Genomic DNA, 12,488 nt, shown 5'->3' with positions numbered 1-12,488 from the left:
AAATATGAAAAAAACAGCTACACTTTTATCCTTGTTTCTTATTTGTATACGAGTTTGGTTTGGTAATAACAAGTATTTTATAATATTAAGCAAAAAAGAGTATACTAAATTATTTTTATAAATCTAACTGAATTTGTGGTCGTGGGAGTAGTGTATGCGATATATTATTATATATACATACTTCTGATCACAACGTGTCAGATTTGATTCCCGTGTCGAGCAACGTGCTATATGTATGATCTATTAGGATGTCCTTAATAGTCGCGCCAAGTTTGGTAATTTGCCCGGTAGGTATAAGGCTAGGCTTACCCTCTATTTCTTGAAACACATTTTTTTATCGTTTAAATATGTGTTTTTCATACACCTCTGCCTAATCATTTGAGTATAACAGGTGTAATGACTAGATTTTCTCGTATAAAACATTTAAAAAAAATGATTTTCTTAAAAAGGCATACCAGCAACTGTAACTTTTATTTAAAAAAGGCATAAGTGATACTAAATTACTTTGATCATACGCCTGTCTTCTTTCAAAACAGATATAAGGATAAACTACTGAAATAAAGAACAAAGGTCATACGATCAGACCGACCTTTGTCAGTACATAAAACATGAGTTTCTTGAAAACTGAATGAATTTGCGGCGTAGTTTTTGGAAAAATGTAAAAGGAAAAATTGTAAATTTTGAAAAAAAATATTGCCTTCATGCTAAGTCAAATCGCGATTGTCAATGAGTTCGCAGATATTTGAACTCAAAGTTCCTACAGCGCCCCTAGCGTTTTTTAAAGGAACTAAATGTCTTTCATTTTCAAGCATGATAACATAATATGTTTTTGTACAATTGTTAATAAAGACAGTCACAATCACGAAATATACCAGTACAATCCACATTTATCAAAACCAAAGCCAATAAATCCTGAAGGAAACTCCTTAATGAGTCATAGAGCAGAACTGTACATGACGCCATAGATAACAAGCATCGTCACTTCCGGCCACTCCCTCGCGATCACGCCATCGTTATCAACGCGGGACTCGAACCTGCGTACGCGCCGGCCAGACGCCGACCACGTGTGTCCGGTAGGGTGACTGTGCAGTTACGTTTTGTAGGACAGTCTTGGTTTTTTTGATTGAATTAAATGTATGGATGTGTGCAAATGAGTATTTAATGTAGTTTTTTCTTTTATATGTTTTGAAGTATATTTTTTATATATTTTTAAATCAATGCAAAGATTTTGCAATATCTTTTTAGTCGAATGAAATAAATGTTAGAAAAGCTCCAGCAATTTAAAGATTAATTGAGTGTATTTAAAGCATGAAAGAGGAGAGTTTCGAATAAGTATAAAGTGTCTTTTGGAATATTTTTGGACGTAACTAAACATGATATCAAAATTTTTCACACTTTTGGATTTTGAACAGGTTTTATTACCTTCAATAAGTAATAAAACCTGAGTATGAATATTAATTAAAGTAAATTTGGAAAAATGTTGAAAATATTAGTTGTTCAGGATAATAACAATTAAAATATATAGATAATAGTAAAAATGGTACTCTCTTCCTACCCTCATTCAAACAAGATTTAAAAACATGTAATTATTAGTCATTATAAAGAATTTATGGCTGTCATTTTCGAAGATCTTTGACAGTCGTTAACAGTAGTCAGGAGCTTGAAAAGTCTGCGACCAGTCTTACCGAAGGGGGGCATCGTGTTATAACCCAGGTAACTGGGATGTGGAGGTCAGATAGGCAGTCGCTCCATGTAATATGGTCGTATTCAGCTGCATGGTGAGACTGGAAGCCGACTCCAACATAGTTTGGAAGAAAGGCTTGATGATACAGAATTAATGCCAATTTATTCACGTTAAAGCCCATGTGCGATATACGAGTATGTCTGCTATCATAAAGAATAATCTAGGTCATTTTAGTATTACTAGATTATCACTGACAATAATGTAATATATAACACTCTTGAGAGATAAGAATTATCATAAAGAACTCACGTAAAGAATGTTGGATAAAATTCTTATAGACATGTAACATCACATCTTCAGAGCATCTGTAAAAAAGTACTGAAAATTAAAGATTTCATATTTTGCTAAGCCCATTTATTACCGTCATGGACTTTTTTCTCATTCAGTTTTGTTAAACTTTTCGAAAAAGAAAAAACATAAGTTATTGTGCGATTTAAAGCTAGTTAAATTGTTTGATTTAGCTTGCTACCATTTTATACCAGCGTTTGTAAAAGTTTAACCTCTCCGTCATTCTGGGAGGAGACCCTTGCCCAGCAATGGGATATTAATTTATTATTCATTTTACTTTATTAGTCAAAAGCCGCCCTAAACCTCGGGTTATCATTAGCGTTGTTTTAACAAGAAATAATATAGTAAATCTGATAAGTGATGTCGTCATGAAAATTATAATAATTCCAGAATTATCTTTATCAATGTGTGTCAGTTTGTAGGCATCATTTCTTTATCAATTCTTGGACTTTGATCTCTGAAACTTTTACATTTTACCGAGGCGCCCGTAGCCAGTCACGCTCACCGGTCGGTAAACGATTGGTGGTTTAAGCAAACCTTGGCGCGGTCATTCCATAGATTGTGACCGCATAGTGGTATTTGAACTGGGCGTCTCCGTGCTTCGGAGGGCACGTTAAAAGTCGGTCCCGGTTGTTGTCTACTAAGATAACAGTCGTTAAGCCACGTCAAAGGCCTCTCGGGCGGCTTGAACAACTTTGACACTAGGTTGACCACTAACCATACGACAAACAAAACAACTGACCTATAAATCAAATGTACGATTTTACCTAGTTATGCCTTAAAGCCATTTACGTATATATAGTATACAAGCTATTAGTTAGGTGGTAGACTAGAGAGTGGATTAAAGTGGATTTACACTACAGTAACTAAGCAAAAATTTATTTAAATCAGCCAACACTACACTAATTTTATTTGTGTTTGGTTTTACTTGGTTCTAGTGTAGTCCTAATAGCCAAAAAAGTAATGGACTAACCATTACTTTACTAACCTTTACTGGCTTTTATTTAAGAATGTCGGGACAAGTTTTTTACGGGATTTAAGTACTCACGAAATACTTTAGCTGAAAATTTGCAATTCTTTTTCTGCTTCTTGTCTTTAGTAGTTGGATATATCTAATATATAAAATTCTCGCGTTACAGTTTTCGTTACCGTACTCCTCCGAAACGGCTTGACCGATTCTCATGAAACTTTGTGAGCATATTGAGTAGGTCTGAGAATCGGCCAACATCTATTTTTCATGTCCCTAAGAGACACTTTTTTTTAAATTTTATGGCAAAACAACGTTTGCCGGGTCAGCTAGTTTTTCATAAAATTTCAGCTCTGAAGCTGATTTGAAAAAGTTAATATGGCGGTGCTAATCGGGTAATTAATCACCTACTTAGATTACATAATTAGGCTTTAAAGCCTTCTTTGTTTTTGATAACATTTATTTGAATAAATATTGTCATTATATCTTCACGCTATTACCACCTGTACTATTTGAACAGATCACTCAACTGTCACATTTTCTATGAGTTATCTTATCAAATGAAGTTTGTACTCGTATGATCGCAATGACTTAGTAGTTTTTGAGAATTAGATGTCTGGTTTATATGGCATATTATGTACTAATACAGAGATTATTGAGATTTATTATATCTAGATAATGCAGGAGTATATTTGTAAAACGATATGTAATTAAAAGTAAGGATATAGGTATAGTATAAATATTAGTTATTAAGAATATTAGTTCTGCGAAGAGAATATTAGGGCAGATAATACGCTGTTGTACGCATGTACCTGAACAAATTGTTAACTTTTGATAGATTTAAAAAAAGATTCTTCTCTATGTAAATATAATAATTATTTGGATATAGAAGCAATAAGTTTTTTATTTACAAAAATTGTTTTTTAAATCGAAATTTAGATTATATTATTATGTTTACGTTTTTAAATTAAGACAAAAAAACTAATTGGCGTCAAATCTGAACCTTCACTATCTATTAACCGGACAACAACCAAGAAAATCTCTCTATCTCACTCAGGATTATCCCAAAAATTACCCCATTCATGCCCACCCCACAAACCACGCGAAAGATTATGAATAGTAAAGTTAAATATTGGTCCATGATAAGAAGGCACGCGTTATTCTCTTATCACTTATCAGTCGCGGTTCAGGGTCGGACGTGATCTACTGATAACACTATCGCCGTAGGTGTGTGATGAACTTTGAACTTTTGAACGTTTTTTATGAACTGATTTAATTAACACCACGTTATGAGGTTTATTCCCATTTCAACTGATCGCTTCGACGGTGTAAAAAATATTTCATGTGGTAAAAATGTGTTTAATTTTGTATTTATATAGATGTTATTTATAAAATCGCGCCCGTTTTACTCGAGAGTGTAGGTAGAGTGGGATAAAGAGACCCATTTACGGTGTTAATTCTATGTAGATAGGACAAGTTTATTACCATTAACCGGTACGTTACGAAACATCGGGCTTCTATCGAGACCACAAAAGTATTTTGCCTGATGCGGGAATCAAATCCGAGACCTCGTGCTGATCAGACGGATACATTATAATTGTAGTAATACAGAATAATCAACAAATTTGTTTACCCTAGTAATGGGGAAACTATTATAAAAACAGACTAATTAAGAACTACAACTTTTTTTTAAGTTTACAAAATACTAGCTTTTACCCGGGACTGCATCCACCACCTGAATTTTCCAATGGAAATGCGCATTTTCCCGGGGTAAAAAGTAGCCTATGTCTTTTCTCGGGGATTAAAAATATCTCCATACCAAATTTCATGCAAATTGGTTCTGTATAAACTACAGAATCGGACGTGGCGTGATTGAGTAACAGACAGACAGACAGCGTTACTTTCACATTTATAATATTAGTATGGATTAAAATATAATAGGTATATTATTATGGATACCCCATTACAAAGAGAGGTTTTAAATGTCAACCGCGCAAGCCTTAGGCGAAAACTCTACAAGAACATTTTCTTTCTATATTTAGTATATTATAATAAGAAATATGTTACAGTGATATTCCTGTAGGCGTTATAATCTGAACATTATACCTCGTTATATTACGCTAATTAATGTCAAATGTCGCGTGTTTGATGTTAATTTTAATTATATTGTTTCAGTAGTACAAAGGCTTGATTTATTTATATTTGTAGGGAAGGGTTAAAGGTGGAAATTTGATATACCTCTAAAAAAGCCGTTTCCAAAAATGGTTACTACTATCGCCTCAATCGTAATATTGTTCAATGTAATTTCTAAAATAGGGATTACTGCTTGCTATGGAGTTGAACTCAAAATCCAATTTAACATTGTTTTTTTTATATAAATGTATGACGGTGTTTCACTATTCTGTAAGAAGGTAACGCTATACACGTTGTACACAGTTGCTTAAAAAGTCTTTACTTTAATAGAAAGCTATATTAACTTTTAAACGATAATTCTATTTAAGAAATATCGCAGGATTATGAAATCATAGGAAATATTATCACTTTAACAAATTGGCAATGTACAAACTTTTCGCGTTTTGTTTAATTCTCTCTTTAAAAGGACATAAAATTATTATGTAGGTACATACAATCATGCCTGCTAGACGCGCAGATGTAGACAGAGTTATATGAAATTCATTCAAGTTTCGCGATTGACAAAGTTTTATAGAGGAAATATTCCGAAAAATTACTTACCCTAATCCAAAATTCGATAACCCGTTCAAACTAACCTCTTTCCATTGACGCAAAAATAGCTTGAACAATACAATTATTCGTCATTTTTCTGAGATATTCCTTCACCCGAATTACTGACACGTCGGCTAAGACAATACGGTTGACGGTTGAATACTCTTTCTTATCAATACAGTGATAATATGTAGGCGTGACTGACGTGTGGGTATCATACGATAATACTAGCCTTTTGCGGGGGTTTGGCCTGTGTTTGTAGTTGTTTTTTTAAGTGAATATAGAAATGAGCTTAAGTTAACTTACTTAGTTACTTATGTTGTTGTGCGTGATTTTCTGCATCTTAGTAAGTTGAGGTATAAATAAAAATTAGTTAGTAACTTTGAAGTTAAAGTCAAAGCTACAATATACTACATACTGGTTATGAAAGTGACGTACGTTAGTTTTAAACTGAGACAGTACGCATGCAATAGGGACATTCTTTACAGACGGCACTATTGGGTAACGATAAGTGAGTTTCTTGCCGTTTCTTCGCATGAGCAACCAAGTTCTCCGAAACGTTCAATAAATTATAGTAAGTATATAACTATTTCAAACACTATATACGAAGCTTAGGAAATAAAGGATCTTTGAATTTTAATAGTTCCTACAGAATACAAAATTATGTCGATAGCAAACCGGTTGTCGATACTCGATAGTGGTTAGAAATCGCTTCTCAGGATATATTTCGAAATAACAAGTAAAAATTCACTAGGGGAAGACACTTTGACTTTACACAGACTTGATTGTAAATATGGTAAATGAACCTGCGAAGCGCTATGGTATGATGGTTATCTTAATCATTTAACAATTAATGTATACGTAATTAAAATTTTCTCACTTGCTTTTCCGCAACCGTGGCAACTTCATTGTAAAGCAAAGTCTCAAAAATATTGAAATAACATGTAACTAAATTTATTTGTCTAACATACGTATTCTGTAACTGAATAACTATCACAAAAGGTAGGCTTACAGTATAAAACTGTCGAGAAAATGAAATAATCTGTAGGCATAGATTTAGTTAATCAACATATTTTTATGAGATAAAAACATGCAGGTATATAGGATAAAATCTCATATTAATGAAATCTACTTCATCTAACGACAATCTAATATCTTATCAAATTAAATGTATTTTTCTAATCTTTTCCTCTTAAAATTGTCGCAGTAATGTGTGAATCAGTACGTGAGAATTTGCAAACATCCAAACGGCGGATAGTGTATAATAGTAGTATATATATGTACTAGCGGACCCGACAGACGTTGTCCTGTCTAATAAATTAAAAATTAATTAAAAAGACATTGTCCAGCGGACAAAATTGTGAATCTAAACCATCCCAGATCCCCTTGAACACACACAAAAAATTTCATCAAAGTCGGTCCAGTCGTTTAAGAGAAGTTCAGTGACATACACACTTACAGAAGAATTATATATATAAAGATATATGCCCTCATTTTTCATCTCGTCTGTTATACCACGGGTTACAGCATTTACAACTTTAGTCCAAAGTTATAAGGGAGGAGCCTATTGTCATATGCAATGTATGGCCAGCGTGGTGGACTCAAGACTTAAGCCCTCCCTGTTGATGGAAGGAAAATCTTGCCCAGCAGTGGGACATTAATGGGTTACATTTTTCTTTTACACTTTAAAGCATAAACCAAAAATGGGACACCATAAAATACACGATTTGAGAACCTCCTCGTTTATTAAAGTTGGTTAAAAAATAAATACATAAGGCATAAATTACATGAATCAATAGAGTGATATAAGATAACGGTGTTGGTTAAAGATTATTGTAATTAATTATATTATATTTTAATATAACGTTATCAAATAGTGAAGTAGTTTTAATTGAAGATTAAATTAATTACAAGTCATTGACACGCTTTAAGTTTATGATAAGTGCTTTGGTGGTCTAAACGATACAATTGATATAAAATTTTAGAGTTTGTTTGAACAAGCTAATCTCAGGAACTACTGGTGCGAAGTGAAAGAATATTTTAATGTTGGAAAGCCTATTTATTGAGGTACGCTATAGACTATATAACATCACGCAACGACTAATAGGAGCGGAGTAGCAACGAAAAATTTTACAAAAACGGGGAAAATTATGACCCATTCTCTCTTATGTGACGCAAGCGAAGTTGCGCGGGTCAGCTAGTGAATGATACAATTGTTTTATTCCCGATTTATCCGATTTTCCGGCCTATGGTAATTATTTTTTTATAGACACAATGATAGGGTCTTCTAGGTCTTATATTCGATTCTCGGATAGTGTTAAGTGTTGTAGGCTTTTCATGCTTAACATAATATATATATAGGCCCCTATCACATCGGATCAAAAAATAATAATGGTGAAGCCTTTATTTCAAACATAGCAAATGTAATGTTTTAGAATAATAAATTGAACCCATTAATGTCCCACTGCTGGGCAAGGGTCTCCTCCCGTAATCAGTGAGGGGTCAGGCCTTAAGTCCATCACGCTGTCCAAGTGTGGGTTGAAGAAAAGTTAAAAAGTAATATTTTAATACCGATGTAGTAACCTTTTTAATTTTCATAAAGGCTACGGGTATAATATTAATGATCACAGAATAAAAAACACTTACTTAGAAGTCCCTTAGTTACCTGTGATTAGAATAAAAAAATGGACTCCATATTTTAATCTAAAAACACGAAACGTGTTTCTAAAAATAGTATGTAATTTTACAAGAGCTGTTGTTAGGCAGCCTTTTTAAAGAAATGGGTCGAATTTATTAGGTTTTTTTGTTAAAAAATAACCTGGAATTTGTCATACTATTTTAAGAAAGGATCTACTTTGAGTTCTCGAAAGAAAGTCGATTATATTTCGTGAGTTTCTCACTAGTTCATGCGTTTTAATATTCGAGGTATAAATAGGTACAAGAATATAAAGCATGCTTATCCAAAATTGATCTATTAAGTATTTTCTATTAATATTATAAATGCGTACTTTCCAGGGGTGGCTTTAAAGACATCTATTACTCTTTCACACAAAAAGTAATGGATGGATTTTGATTGGCACATACTTAGTTTGTAACATACTTATTATAATACTTTTTACTCTGGGAAATCTGTCCACATAGATAAAGTCACGCGCAGAAGTATTAAAAAAGGATAAGGTTTTACTATCGAGTTAATTCGCTAACGAGGTTTCTTTTCGAAAACCTAAAGTAACCCATTTTATAAATTAAAATGTTTGAATAAATTATAAGGACCTTCTTAGAAGTAATTTTGTAGAATTTATTTCACTCCAGTACATTTTTACGGAGGATTTTTTGATAAATGAATGACATTGGTAACGAATATCTTAGGCTTGTTTTTATTATTAAGACTATAACAGTTGTTAGAGCTGTCTAATTAATTATTTTTTTGGTAACAATTGTAGTAAACCTTTTATTTGAAAGGTTATACTTTGAGTGATGAAAATTAGTGCTGTTAAATAAAACATGAGTAGTAGGTTTATAGGATACTTGAAATAATTAAACAGTATTTTTAATTGTTTTAAAATATCATTATTTTAAATAAGTTTTGACGGCTGTGTGTGTCACCTTTTCAAATGTTTTTAAATTTTATTGTTTGTACAAAAGTTGTGTATCTATATTTTTGCAAAAAACATCAGTAGCAAATTGTATTTTTCATATCTAAAATTCAAATAAATAAGTTTTGCAACCTAAAATTTTAATATTTTCTCAAAATCTTACGTTATCCAAGATATAAACATAGGCATAGGTGTTTACTAATTATTCAGTTAAAATAACTACTAATTTCAGGACTGTCCTGAACAAGTGAAAACTCATAGTAACCCTACATGTTCATTGACTACTACTAAGTGGGTAGAATCGTTACAACTACACTCACTATCGCAAGATAAGATAAACTGTCGCTTCCTGCTCGTTCCGGGGTAGGCAGACAACATTGACAGTAATTATAGCTAAGTAGATATTATGTGTCATTGGTTTAATATAGATCGAGAAGTCACAGATTCGATTTTAGTTTCTGAACTTACGTATCTGGGAAAAGACTTCTAATGTGTGGTTCTGAGAATTAACGTCTAAAAAAAGAATGTAAAATAATAATTTGATATGGTCTCAAGACCTAAACCTCCCTCTTTACGGGAGGAGACAGCAGTGGGACATTAATGGGCGATTTTTAATTTTTAGTATGACTCGCGCAACTTCGCTTGCGTCACATAAGAGAGAATAGGTCAAAATTTTCCTCGTTTTTATAACATTTTTACTGGTTCTCTGCTCCTTTCGATCGTAGCATCATGATATACAGCCTAAAGCCTTCCTCAATTAATAGGCTATCTAACACTGAAAAAAAATTTCAAATCGGACCATTAGCGCGTTCAAAATAGTTAAGTACACCCAACGATAAACGGTAATTGGGTTAAGCAACCTTTAACGCTGGCATTTCATAGATGGGTGGCTTTGTTTGTATTTGAAGTAAACGTATCCGTGTTTGAAGCAATTAGAGAAGATTATTTTATATGTCGCAGGCTTGGCTACATATAAAAGAAAAAATATCCAGATGGGATACAAACCCACACTCCATCGCGCAATGACAGTGCAAAACATCTTTTTAACGAGTTCGGAAGTACGCCAGATGTGTAAAACTGTTCAAAACCTGTACTATTAACGAAATGAAAACACAAAAACTTGACAGTTACATTAAAACACTTTTATGTTATCACGATTGGTTTTAGGGTTCCTTTGACTCAGATTAAAATCCTTTGTATGTTTACTATTTTAGAATTTGGGCATACGTTTACAACGGATCATTACAAAGGTACGATTTACGACTCAGACAAAAGGAACTTAGGAATGAGAAAATTCCGTAGAGACATGCAAGTGCGAGAGAGAGATCTAATAAAAATGACTTATTATTATATATTATGTTTATAATGGCTCCATTATTTCATTATTTATTTCATTTTATTATTTTGCATAATTCGTTTTTGAATTTGGTAAAACAAAATTGCTTGATTTTATACATCACTCTCGAAACAAAATAACATACGCACAAACACGGAACCCAATAGTTTTATCTCAAGATGTCACTTAACATTTTTAACATTATTTTTTTCATATCTTCCGCAATTTTTTTCTCAGTTTCTGAGAATTAGCATGACGTCATAACATTGTATTTTTTTCTAAAACGTTCTGTTACAATTGTTATTACAATAGAATGACTTGACACATTGCCTACTAGTTTTTATCAAACAAATGTGATTTTATGAATGAATCATACAGGTCGTTGAACTTTAGTTTATCTGTTTCGTGTAAATTCCTCTACTTAAAGATATAGTAGTTTTTGGGAAGCCCCGTTAGAACCTTTAAATATACTTATAATTATGTAAATAATGGACTTAAAGTATGACGAGAGCCGTATAGAATTTCTAATCAATATTGATTTTGTGTAAATTATTATACTTAAAGGTATAGTAGCTTTTGGGAACCCCCGAAAAAGACTTAGCAAAAAAAGTAAAGAATGGGCTCAAAGTATGACGGGAACCGGATTGACAATTGTGTATCTCGTAAATATTTGTTCTGAATATCGAAGCCACAACCTTCTGATACTTTACTATACTGGGACTTCAGCGCAGTGGTCGTTATATAATTTCTTTGCCCGCGACTTCGTTCGCGCGGTTCGTGACTTAGGACAGAATTTTTCATTCATTCCCTATTTTATCTCTCCTTGGGGATACCTGCGACCACGGCGAGAGCAACCTGCGCCGAAACGATAGGCATTTTAGGGTAAAATGTGTTCGCGTTAATTCCCGTATTCTATTATATATTAAACATGCAACGCGAGAGTTTAAAAGTTGGGGGTGGAATTAATTAAAATCCTTTCTTATCAGATGCCTACGTCGTAACATCTACCTGCTTGCCAAATTTCATTCCGATCAGTCCAGTGGTTTAGGCTGTGTGTTGATATATCACTATGTCAGTTAGTCACATTTGAGTTTTAAATATTTAGATTGGGATTTCTCAAACTTCTTATCTGTAGTTCTTAAATAAAAATACGTGAAACAGTCAAATACAAATTACATAAAAAGACTCGTAACCTATTTTTAAGTCCCAAAAATTTCCTCCAAATGGAAATCAAACCCACTACACCACTACAACAGTAGACATCGACTGTCAACCACTGCGGTCATCCAATCACAGCATGATGCAATACAACTGAACACACTCATCAACCTGTAAGGACAGTCTACTCATAGCCACTTGCACTCACCGGTCGGCAAACGTTCTTTGGGTTAAGCAAACCTTGGCGCGGTCATTCCGTAGATGATTGACCACATAGTAGTATAGATCTGGGCGCTTCCATACTTCGGAGGGCACGTAAAAAGTCAGTCCCGGTTGTTGTTAATAAAGATAACAATCGCTAAGCCACGTCATAGGCCTTTAGGCGGCTTGAACAACTATGACACTAGGTTGACCATTAACCATACGATAAGAAGACATACCATCAGATTCGACACAAAAATATGACTCCATTTAGTAATCAAACCCACAACATCACTACTACACTACACATCCACTGCGTATAACCCATCACAGCATGATGCAATACAACTGAGCACGTTCATCAACCTGTAAGGACAGTCGACTATCGCACGATATTAATATACTATGTCCGTTCTAATATAGCAGCTCAGCGTATGACATCGTGGTCGCTGTTGCGTCAGATTTAACTAGGGC

The 12,488-nt window shown here is 33.4% G+C and overlaps 2 protein-coding genes across 12 annotated transcripts in view; one reads left to right on the top strand and one right to left on the bottom strand.

The window, feature by feature from the left end:
* Nucleotides 1–12,488, top strand: part of LOC142984127 (neural/ectodermal development factor IMP-L2-like) — a 153,791-nt gene that overhangs the window by 51,460 nt on the left and 89,843 nt on the right. The window lies entirely within an intron of this gene.
* Nucleotides 1–12,488, bottom strand: part of LOC142984126 (neural/ectodermal development factor IMP-L2-like) — a 128,282-nt gene that overhangs the window by 29,704 nt on the left and 86,090 nt on the right. The window contains exon 1 of one of the 10 annotated variants that reach the window (XM_076131520.1): nt 12,022–12,410. The exons of 6 other annotated variants lie outside the window; for them this stretch is intronic. The gene's annotated coding sequence lies outside the window, so the exon portion shown is untranslated. Of the gene's footprint in view, nt 1–5,732; nt 5,873–12,021; nt 12,411–12,488 lie in introns of those variants that run through there. 3 more of the 10 variants (XM_076131523.1, XM_076131522.1, XM_076131525.1) reach the window with 3 other exon arrangements.

Source organism: Anticarsia gemmatalis, chromosome 26, assembly GCF_050436995.1.
Source record: "Anticarsia gemmatalis isolate Benzon Research Colony breed Stoneville strain chromosome 26, ilAntGemm2 primary, whole genome shotgun sequence".
NCBI lineage: Eukaryota > Metazoa > Arthropoda > Insecta > Lepidoptera > Erebidae > Anticarsia > Anticarsia gemmatalis.
Note: the sequence above shows the minus strand (reverse complement) of the source record. Positions and strands in the feature narration are given on the sequence as shown.